Source organism: Corvus kubaryi, unplaced genomic scaffold (genome assembly GCF_017639235.1).
Source record: "Corvus kubaryi isolate FWS band 111438036 unplaced genomic scaffold, C.kubaryi_AGA036_p1.0 37397, whole genome shotgun sequence".
Lineage (NCBI taxonomy): Eukaryota > Metazoa > Chordata > Aves > Passeriformes > Corvidae > Corvus > Corvus kubaryi.
In genome coordinates, this window is record NW_024581136.1 from 20,925,426 (window position 1) to 20,937,214 (window position 11,789).

Consider the following 11,789-nt stretch of genomic DNA (forward strand, 5'->3'; position numbering starts at 1 on the left):
CCCCTCGGACCGGGATCGGGGCACCGGGCGTCCCTCCGGACCGGGATCGGAATCACCGCGTGTCGCTTCCAGCCCCGGGGGTCCCGCGCCCAGCGCGGGAATGGGGGCCGGGCGGTGGGACCGGCAGCCCAGGTGCCCCACCCCGGGTGCTCCCGTCTCCCGGTCCTCCTGATGCCGGTGCCCCTGTCCCCGCCCTCCCGCCCCTAATCGGCGCTGCCCGGCCCGGCGTCGCGCACCTCCCGCGCTATCGCTGCGTGCAGCCGGTGCCAGGGCCGTGCCCGGGACACGGGGGAGCCGCTGCCGGGGTCGGGGTGCCCCCGTAGCTCCGCAGCCCAGCTGGCTCCGGAGGCTCCGGGGGCCCTCTGCCCGCTGGGAACCCGTCGCCCAGGGGCCGGGCTCCGTCGGGAGCGGTGGCGGGGCCGGCTGCCCCCCGTTCGGGAGCCCTCGCCAGGACGGCCCCGTTTCCCGCTTTCCCCCGTGTTGCAGAGTCGGGACCGACTGATGGCTCGGGCGGGAGATGTGGCCGCTGGCAGAGGTTGGTGCTGTTGGCACTTGGTGGCCTGTGACCAGCAGCGTGGCCTGGCAAGGCTGAGTCACGGGGACTGGCTATGTGCCACTGTTTGTAGAAGTCGTCCCTTGGACTTTCTATTAGACATTCCTTTCAAGAAAGTATCATTAGTTGTTTTGGCACCCTCCAGTCTTTGCTGTTGCATCTTACTCAGTTCTTTACAATTCTCTGTATTTATCCACGTAATGGTGTCACATAGATCCTTTCTACCACACCTTATTTCCAAGCCTAATTTAAACACAGCACTTGGGGTAGGCAAAGTCTAAAGGATTTGAAATAAGTTTTGTAAGTAACGTTCTCTTATTCCTGAACAATTTTCACAGAGGCTAAATTCTATGGAAATTATTTTTGCAGCATTCACAGCGGGGATTCATCCCCGTGGTCACCAATCCTCTGGTGAGTACTGTACTCCTGGTGATCCTCTGGAGCTCAAACTGAACCCCTCTGCTGCTGATGTGTAAGTCTTTGCAAATAAAACCTCTCCTGAGGAACACAAACGCTGTGTTCCAGCAGCCCTGCTGTGGAGTGGGCAGTGGTTGGAACAACCTTGTTAAGGATGTCTCATGTGTGAAACCGTACGCCCTGTGTGTGGTTTGTAGGTGCACCCGTGTCCTGTACCTGGTAGCTGAGTGTCCCCAGGGGGATGCTGGTCTGCCAGGCCCCGCCTGATTTCTCCCAGGTCCACAATCTTCTCACTCACCTACAAAACCTGTGGGCTGCAGGCTGCTCCTGAGCTGATGCAGGTGCTGTGCAGGTCAGCCTGGGACTGGAGCAGGTATTCTGTCTCCTGTCACAGCCCCACAGCTGGGCTTTGGTCCTCTCGCTGTTCTAGGCTCTGCCTGCTACCCACATAACCCTTACCTTGTGATGGACACGTGGGCCCTGGTTTTCCCAGAGCAGTACTGCATTTCCTGGAAACACTGAAAAAGACCTCTCTGAGCACTTACAGCCTCTGTGAGTTCTCTCTCCATGGCTGCTTAGCCCATCCATAGATGTTTGCTTTGGAAACTAAATAACTGGGCTCCCTTGGAAGTTTTTATGCCATTTCTCCACTTGTTCTTGTTGTTCTTTTCACTCTCCATCTGATTTCCCCCTCCTAGAAGTTCTCTGGGAGCAGAGCTACCACAATACCCACCCTGATGTGAGCCAGCCAAAATCAGTCACCTGCCAGCAAGAGCTGGCAAAGTTCTCTTCAAAACCAGCTGTAAGAATTGCTGAAAGGCCACAGTGTCACTGCAGAAGCATTTTATTTTCTTGTTCTGTGCTCAGGTTTTGGGTATGATGTGGGCTTGCTCACCTTCATCGCCTCTGTAGCAAACCCACATCTGAATTGTTTGCCTTACACTTTTTCCCAACATGCCAGTAGCCAGTGTTCTAAAGACCAGACTGTAATGTTGGTTTAAATCCTATCTGTTTAATCCCAACTCACTGCTGGATTGTGGTGTGTGTTGGTTTTTTCAGTGACAGAATAAAATTACTCTCCATTTGTTAATTCTACACTAGGCTATTAATTGCTGCTATTTCTGAAGAAGGAAATGTATCACATTCCAAGTAACAAATGATCTTTATGCTGTTGAGTTTAAATACGGAATATGATTTCTCATGTCCCAGTGCCCTACTACATGTATTAATTTAATCTCTCATTACCAGCCAGCTCTAGGTAGTTAGTCTGTAGTGCAAGGAGTCTGTGGGAGGTAACTGAAAGAATCAAGTCTGGTTTTCTTAGAAATGAATTTGGGTGCATGGCTACAGACCACTGAGGGATCTGTGGGTTGGAAAGTTTGAAAATCCCTGGCCGAGGGTTTAGACGCGGAAGTTAAATAAATCATGGGAGGATGCAGCACTTAATATTTGAATTACAAAGTATGCATTACATTGGGTGGTGGTGCTTCATGAATGGTAGTGGTTTAGACTCTCAGGAAATTAATGTTTTCCTGAAACAAGCTCTGGTTGGGCAACATGAAGGCATGACAATGCAGCAGGGTCTAGGCAAAATATAATCATCAGAGTTGGCTGTATTAATTTGATTTTTAAAATGATCAAGCATATTTTAAAAACAATTTCCAGATGATTTGATGCTATCTTTAAAATGCCAAAATAAAAATCAGCTGAAAAGCATAAATTTGGTTACTAAACAGTTCACCATGCAGTATTTACATGTATAACCAGCTTTTGCTGTGCTGAGTAACCCTGCTTGTTCAGTAAAACTGCTCATACAGGCTGAGGTTATTTCTGACTTACTTAGAGAGAGCGAGTCATGAGCTGCTGCTGCTGGAGATACTTTGTGCAAGTAAAGCAGTGGCTTTGGGTGGGTTTTTTAATGTATTGTACTTCTTATAGGCGAAGACTAAACAAGGGCAGTTTAGATCAGTAACAGATGCAATATCTAAAGTTTGAGTACCCTGAAAGTTTGTCATTGTCTGATGACAACAAGATCTAATGGTATAAAAGGATGTAAAAACTTCCTGGTGTTACTGAAGGGACCTTCTGACCAGGTCTTCTGGTGGTTCTTTAAAGATGCACAGCCACACCTGAGCTGTGGAGTCTGTGTCAGCAAAGGGATGTGTCACCTCCTGAGACCTGACTGAGTCCCACTGAGCTTATTTAGAAAGAGATTTTACAGAAAAACTGTGCTGTACCTGAGGAACAGAAAATGCTGTCAGGAGTGGGCTGAGTTTCGAGGTACGTCCTGCACAGAGTTTGCTGCTGGATCTTGGAAGGCCCGAGCTCTGTAAATGAAACTGAGCTACAATCTGGGAAATGTGAGGCTCTGAGTAAAAAAGACACTTTGAAAACATGCTCAGAATTAGGTGAGAGAATGTGCCTGTCTGAAATCTGAAGCTGCAGCTCTTGGGCAGAACGAGCTGCTTGCCTTCAGTCAGAGATTCTCTGCCTCTCTTAGTGACTACACATTGAAATAAGGTTTATTGATATGTCAGAAGTTCTTGTGACTGTGAAAGAGACTTCTGAGATCATAGTGCTCTGCCAGGTACTAGCTAGGCAGGGTGATAATTGAATTTTAAGGGTACAAATCATACTAAATGTTGTATTTTGATTTCTCAGCACTGCTGCTGAGAAAATCCCAAGGGATGTCATGGGCTAAGGATACTGCACATCATTTCATTCCTAAGTTGGCAATGTTCCCTGGGTATAACAGACATACCTTACCACTCACTTAAGATTAAATTACTTAGCTGGCTCACAATCCAATATAAAACTGTTAAACTGAGAAGATTCAAAATCATTTGGGGAAGAGTTGCTCTTGTGTCTCTCCCATGCTGCCATTGTGTGATAGTAATAGTAAATCTAAAGGTAAAGGGAGAATAATTACCAAGGGAAGCTAACAAAATGAAATAATCTCAGAGGTCAAAGAACATAATTGCACCAAATGTTTTCTGGCATTGAACAAATCTGGAGAAATTTTTCAATGTTTACTCATTTTGAATTTATGAAATTGAGCAAGATTTTGGGGCCTGAATTAGTTTTTAGTGCAGTGGTGTACAAAGCAGTCTTTATTTTGGATTTGGCAGCAGGATGATTTAGGTTGCTTTGGAGGGGTTGAGGAAGGAGAAGATGACAAAAATAACCTGGCATCCAACAGCATTTAAATAGAATATTGAACTTATCAGCACCTTGAGTAATTCTCAATAATTCCATATGTGAATACATATCCGCAGCAAGACTGCCTAATGTGTGTTTATCTTAATCCAGTGGCATTAACAGTTCTCATTCCAGAATCAGGATGTGCTCATAGGGAGTAAAACGAGACAGCCAGGGTAATTCCACGGACAGGTTTCGCTCCAAGTGAAGCTGTTCTGTGTCTCAGCCCCAGACAGGCAGAGAGAAGCTGCTGTCACAGGCTGCAGGTGACTCAGGCCAGAGCTGTGCCCGGGCTGTGGCACTGGGGAGAGCTGGTTCCTGCCCTGACTCAGCCCTCGGAGCATCTCCCTCCTGCCAGCGCCTTCCTGAGCAGGAGCTGGGTTGTGCGGAGTCACCCCCCTCCTGCCCAGCTCCTGTGTGTGTCTCAGGGAAGTGGAGCCCCATGGGGACTTTCTCTGCCAAAGGATCCTCAAATGCAAAATACCAGACTTTCATTTTTTCAAGAAATAATCACAGCTGCTGGTGGGTGTAAATAAAGTATAAAAAAAAAAAAAAAGAAAAGAAAAGAAGTGACACACACAGAGAAAAAAATGTTCATTATTTCCATCAAAAGTCCTGCCAGAGATCTTATCACTATTGCTAAAGTAGCCTGTGCTGCCAGAACTTATCAGATATCATCTCCCTTGAATTGGTGTCATAATGCCACTTTATGTTTCTTTATAAAGAACATGTTCCATGGCATGCTTATATCCCACTCCTAGATGTGATGATTATTGTCAAAATATGCATAATTGTCAAAGTTCAGGTCTATTTCTGTGTTCATTATTTGTTGTCAACTCCCTTCTATTTACCCCAGGAGCAGTGTACCTGAAAGGTTATGGGGTTTGGGTAAGCACGCAGAACAGGGAGAGCACTTATCTGCTCCTGTGTGCAGCACTCAGGTTGTGTGTAGGTGTGGTGAAACAACTTTTGGAACCATAAATGTAATCTTGATAGCACTTGCATGGAAACAGTGCTATTGTATGGTAATGAAACTGGTGTAATCAGCCTGGAGTGAAACTGGTGACTAATTCAAAAAGCAAACTTCCTGTCTGCAGCAAAAGCCCTTCTGTAAAAAAATGCCTTTTCTTCACTGCCCCGTGGCACTGTGTCACATTGCAGCGTTAACTCTGCTGCTGGGAGTGCTCAGATACTACAGATAATTATCGTTTGGAGTTCTCACTCTTGAATTTGTTTAATCCCTCAGTCTCCTGACCAGGAGCAAGGAGTTTTACTGCCAGAGTCTTCTATCAGGGCAGGGAGGAAGGAGTGCTTGAAGCTAGGATCTCTGGGGGTGAGGTGGGAGAGTTCCAGAGGTCCCAAAGAAGCAGCAAGTGGGTCACCAGGTGATGGACTTTGCCTCCGTGTGAGGAGCCACTGTAACAATCTCCCTTTGGTCTGGGTTTGGTGGTGCAGAACTGTGCTGGGGGTATTGGTAGGTAGTGAGGTCTGGGGAATTTTCCCCACTCTTCAGTCAGCTGAGAAGGATACCAAAGACCAGATTTTGGGAAGGATGGCATTGTTTCAGCTCTGAGACATGGGCTGTGCTGTATATAGTGCGCAGAATAGCTGCTGCAGTATCCAGCAGAATTCTGCTGCCCTGGGTCCTTGAAAGCTTTCAGGTGTAAATATTGATTGTTCTTTAAATGTCTGTAGACTTGTATTTGAGCACATTAAAGTAATTTGGGGGTAAACATATCAACAAAGGAGATAAGGATTTTTTGAGACCCGTGTCAGGCTCAGTCTGATGTCAGTTGTTTGCAGCCTCAGTAGGCTCCAAGTCTCTTGCAATCCTTTAACACAAAGCTGTGTTTTCTGATTGTTTTACAAGGGCTGCTGCTGTTTCTGGCTGGTCAAGTCTGAAGGGATCATTGTGACTGACCACTGATTGTGTCACCAGCCTGAGGACTGTTTCATCTTCCAGGCCTTCGTCTGCTGGGCCAGATTAAGGTGAACGTGGGAGCAAACGGAGTCTTGCAACACGTGGCCCTGCAGATAACCCCACCCAGCCCGGCAGGGGCCAGCGGGCGCAAACAGCGCTATTGACAGACGAGCTCTGAGAATGAGCAGATAAGGCTCAGTGATGTTGATACCGCTTGATCTGTGAGCCGTGTTCGATATTGCCAGCGGGGCAGTCAGGAATGCTGATGTGACCACAAGCCCTTGGAGGATTTGTGTGAAGGCTGGTTATTGTCACAGCCTGTCAGGACACAGCCGGCTCCCCAAGGGCGGTGGCCCTCGGGCTCCTTCCCCCGCTGGGAACCCCCTGCTCGCCTTCCTGGCGGCCTTTCCGCGTGCCACAGTCCGCAGCTGCAGCAATGGATATGAAATATTAACACTCACTGAATGGAGATGCATTTCCATTTCTGTGTGCTTTATTTTGTCGTAAATAGTTCCGCTAAGAGGACAGCACTGTGCCCCGGTGTAGTGAGCTCCACTGGTGGCACCGTGCTGCTCCCGGTAAAACACAGCCCAAAACAGTCCTGTCGTGTGAGAAATGTTGTCTTGTCACGTACCAGAAAAAACGGTAAAAGTGACTTCAAACATGAATTGATTCTGTTTGTGGTCCATCACAAGGCTGAGGGATATGCAGCAGACTTCAGAGACAGGTCCCTCAGGTTGAGTGGACTGAGGCTGACCTGGCAATCATGGCTGGATGGAAGCAGATTAATGTGGAATCTGATCTGTGGAGCTGATCCACAGTGACTGGGCAGGAAAACACAAGTTACTTTATTTACAATAAGCACATTTCCCAGGACAGAGTTGAATTCAACTTGTTTGTCCCACTTGGAAACAGCCAACAAGATCCCTGATCCTAGGACCTGTTCCAACTAATCCTGCTAATGCTGCTGTTCATTTTATTCTTGACTGCTCAAGCAGAGGTGAACTTTGAGGCTCTCTCAGTATCACTGAGACAGATGTGGCATTTTAACGCTGTCAGCAAAACAAAATGTCAGGATGGTCAGAGTTTCAGTTTTCCTCCTTGAAGGATTTTTGCCTGGTTTTCCCCCAGCAGCAAAGCCTGCAGGCTGCTTCCCCTGCCAGCAGATCCTTTCTGGGTGCTGGTGAACTAAAGTTAAAATTCGATGCACCGTCACAGATGGCATCCAGGCACAAATGTCTGTCAGAAACCAGTTTATCAAAATCACTCAAAATTCTAATTCTGTTCTCCAGAGTGCTGACAGCAAACTTGATAGCATCAGCAAATTTTGGGTTTGCTCTCTGGTTTTCAAGGCATTAATACAAATACAAGTCATAGACAAAGCTCTGGTATGTCTTCCAGTCTCATGGCAAACTATTGACACATCAGAAGTTTTTTAACAGGTTATTTATCTTCTAGATGCTTTCCCAGACTGTTTAATGAAGTGCTGTAGTGTTCAGCCAGGTTTGTGGGCTCTGAGGTGACTGACTAATGCAAATAGATGTCTAAGAGTAGGGTTTGATTTCAGTGTTAACAAGTGCCTTGGAACCTGTCTTGTTCAATAAACAACATATTTCATAGTTTACATCAGATTGAATCCTTCTGCACATATAAACAAATACATTAATGGAATAAGAAAGTAAACTCTGTGATGCTCCTGGCTGCAGTGACTAATCAATTAAAAAGTCTTTTTATTGTTGACTATTTAAATTAAAGCACCCAGCCCTGTAGTGCATGGCACCTAAACCAAGAGCAGTTTGGGGTCTGCACAGCCCGGAGAAGTGTTTGGAAGAGCTTTGGGATCTCGTGATTCCTGGGAACTGGAAGGAATGTGTCAGTTCTCTGTGTCGTGACCTCAGTCTGCACTATCATTGCTTAAATAATGATTTTAAAGCTCCTTTTAGTCTTCCTGATGACAGTCTCTGCTATGAAAAGACTCAGGGGCTGAGCAGGCAGGGTCTCTGTCCTTTGGGGAGGGGGCTGTCTGCTGTTCCTGACAAGCTTCCAGCTGGCTGGGGAAGGCTTGGCACACAGGGACACGGGAGCGTGTGGGATCTGCTCTGTCTGCCGGGTTCACACCTGTGTCAGTACCTGGCAGCTATAAATACCCCCAGAGCGTGAGTCATGCCTCGTGTGGCACCAAAAGCCTTTCCTGCCTCTCCAGGGAGTGGAGGCAACGGGAGAGCACGTCAGAGCTGGGACATTTTACAAGGTGTGGTGCTGACTCAGGACAGCTGCAGCCAAATCTCACCATTTTCCTGACCAATAAACAGAATGAACCCGTAGCAACGCAACAAAACCCCACGACTTAAACTGCGCTGAGTGTCCTTCTGCCCTCCCAGGAGAACACCGAGCTCCAAAGCCTGCATCCACCTCGGGAGGATCCAACTGGGAGCTGTCGGGGTTGGGCACCACCACGGGCAGACAGCTGCTTGAGAGGATGTCCCAGCACTCTGATGAACGTGCCCTGTGGCTTTGGATGGCCCTGGCTGGGAAAAAGGAGTAAAAGTCACCTGGAACATTAAAGACTCCAATAAATGGTAGTGTTGCCTCTGTATTGTAGCTGTACCAGGAGTCTGCAAACAGACAGCCTGTGTTCTTACTACAGTTACTTCACTTTTAAAATATCACGCTGATAGGAAAAGTACAATTTCAAAGTAAAGTTTGGTGTAGATGAAGACCAAGCCACCGTTCCTACTCCTACTTACCGTATGGAGAAGCCACTCACTGACTGTTACAGCTCTGCCAATAACTGAGCTCATAGCACAATGAAACTCTGTAAATAGTATTTAAGCGTTGACAGTATTTAAATACTTAACTCACCGAGCCTGGTGTGAGTACACTTTCTCAGCATTAGGAAATCTATTGCTTAATTAATGTTTTATGGCAGTTTGCATATATAAAGCACTGTATATGAATGCTGAGTATGATTCAGTTGTCAGTATCTGAACATGAATTACATTTCACACAGGGTTTGGGAGAAGAAATTCCATAACATTAGGCAAAATGGATTATGCATTCCCAGTAATTTTACATAAAATCTATTCATAGTGCCCATTGACTGGAAACAATATATGGGATTCTTTTAGTTGAACTACTTAATTCAGCAGATAACCACTGCTGCTTCATAGTTCACGGATGAGAATGTAAGGGAGCAGCTGAGGCATCCAGTTGAATTTGATTAATGACAAAGGAACGTTTCAGAGGACAGAGGGGACACTGTCCACTGTGCCCACAGCACAAGCAGGGAGTGGAAGTGACCACTTTGAGCTGAGCAGTAAAACCCGAGACCTGATCTTGTCCCAGGAGCTGATCTTGATGCCTTTTCCTGGTCTTAAAATCAAGAGTGAAACACGGTTAGAAGGGAAAAAGGGATTTTACCTCGGTATTTATTGTAAGCATCCTTAGGTGCACACGTCCAGGTCATATGCACCAAAATGCACCCCACCAAATGCCCCCCCCAAAAGATCTGGTATAACATTATAGGTGTTACTAATTAGCAGATCTATCAAAGATTCCCCAATGAGAGGCTCAAGTGAGCTCCCCTCCCCAAGGAGCCTTCCCCTGGATGGTTCTATCTTGGTTTACAGAATGTGTTCTGGAGAGGACCTTGGGCTCTGGGGCACACTGATCCCCAGCCACGAAGCTTCTAAAATGTTGAGTCTCTCAGCTTGACGAACAAGGCCAAGAATGTAGGCAAAAAGCACTGAGAATACAGAAGTTGTAAAAAGATATAACAGGGGTATAAAAGAAAAGGCAAAAAATCTTCATGGCATCAATCCTACCCAGAGAACTGATCCTGCCCCAGAGCTGATCCTGTCCCAGAGCTAAACCTGCCTCACAGCTGATCCTGCCCTGGGAGCTGATCCTGCCCTGAGCCAGCCCAGAGGCACAAGGAGCTGTGGGATACAGCCAGGCCTGAGTGCTCCTGCCAGATCCAAACTGTCACAGTAATTTTTTTCTGACATTCCATCAGTGAGACAGTGCTTACCACTTCTGCATTTGTTTTTCATTTCTACTTTTGATGATACCAGAGTTCTTAGGGCCTAATACTGGAGGGCCGTTGTGGAGTGTAGTCTTAGCACAGCAATTACCAATGAAAAAGGGGAAACTGGAATGAAATAATTGCCCGATACTGTCTAAAACTGACTCATGCAGAAATTTCTAACCGCAGAAAATTTCTTTCTGCTGTTATTTTATGCAGCATTGTTAATACTCAGGTAGCAAACCACTTCTATAAGTTGCCTTTTTCTCCCTGTGCTGTCTTGCAACTTGGCAACAATGCTCTGGGTGTTTGTCACCAGAAGGTGACAGTTTGGGCTCATGGAGAAAATTACTGCAATACACATAGTAACAGAGCAAGCTCTCCCTGTCCATTGTTTTGGACAAAATCCATGAAATCTCACTCAGAAAGATGTAAAATCAGACCAGGGCTCCTGGTACTGGTTATTTCTTATTTCCTCTTTTCCTTTCCTGTTTCATGCTTTCTTGGGGCAGATCCCCTGGAGTTCTCTCAGAGCTCGAAGGGAGTTGGTCAGACATCCTTGTATGAGTGAAACCCCCTCTCAGCACCAGGATGCCCAGAGAGGATCCAAGGTGGGACCTGGTCCCATGGAGGACCAACAGCCTCAGCTGTTTATGCTGTTCTTGCATCTTCAAATTGAGCAAGAGAGGTCTGAGGCTTCTCCCTGCTATCAGCACCTCTGCTGAGATAACCAGGGTATCCCAACACTGTTCCTTTCCTGGGTGCTTGTGTTAAATCCCAAATACCCTAAATGCTGCAGGTGCAGCTGGGTGGCTCAGGGGCTGCACATGGGATCAGATCACGGGGCCAGGCCTTGCTCAGGACCTGTGTCCTATGAGCTGATCCGTGTGGTGTTGGCGGTTCAGTGGGGCAGCCCAGCCCAGAGCACTGGGATTTACTCACTGGGTGTGCTCCCGTCCCGCTGCCCTTCCCAGCCCAGGTTCTCGCTGCTGGCTCTCCTCATTAAACAAACAGAGCCTGTCAAGTGGCCGTGCAGGGACAGAGAGCTCCCCTGCTCCTGCCCTGCCTCTGGCCCCTGGCAGCCCATGGGGACTCCTGCTCCAGCAGCATTTGGGGTATTTGGTGTTTAACAAAACCACTCCGCCAGATTTTACCCATCCACAGCCCGGATCTGAGACCTCTGAGGGACAGCACTCACCCAGCCACAGCCTTGGATGGGGGCAAAGCTCCTGGCCCACAGTCTGCCTTCTCCTCCTGGCCCAGCACAGCATGGTTTGGACTGTAAGAGGCTGTGGAAGGAGCTGAACACTGGAGAATTAAACTGTGTTTCTCTTCAGTTAGTTATTTCTTGTACCTGCCTGCAAGTGATCTTTGGGGTGCAAAGGAAGGAGACAGTGAGGAATGAAGCATCACTATTTCTACTGGCACAGGAACAACTAAGGAAGACATATATATCTACATATATATCTATATTTATATAAAAATATAAACCGTGGTAATACATATTTATATACACAAATTTTGAATATATATTTAAATATATAAATATAGATGATGTGTGTTTATATGTAATACATGCTATATATACTTCTCTCTTTAATAGAATACAACTGTCCCACATTAAAACTACATCTAAAATTCTGTATTCTCTGTTTTTTGCTATTCTGCCCTGGGAA

The 11,789-nt window shown here is 46.8% G+C and overlaps 1 long non-coding RNA gene across 1 annotated transcript; it reads left to right on the forward strand.

Annotated features, from left to right (window-relative positions):
- The first annotated feature begins 6 nt into the window (after positions 1–6).
- On the forward strand, positions 7–9,052 carry LOC121671158. Its single transcript, XR_006018404.1, has 2 exons — positions 7–1,311; positions 1,401–9,052. It is a non-coding gene; the product is annotated as an uncharacterized LOC121671158 (long non-coding RNA).
- Positions 9,053–11,789: the final 2,737 nt, after the last annotated feature.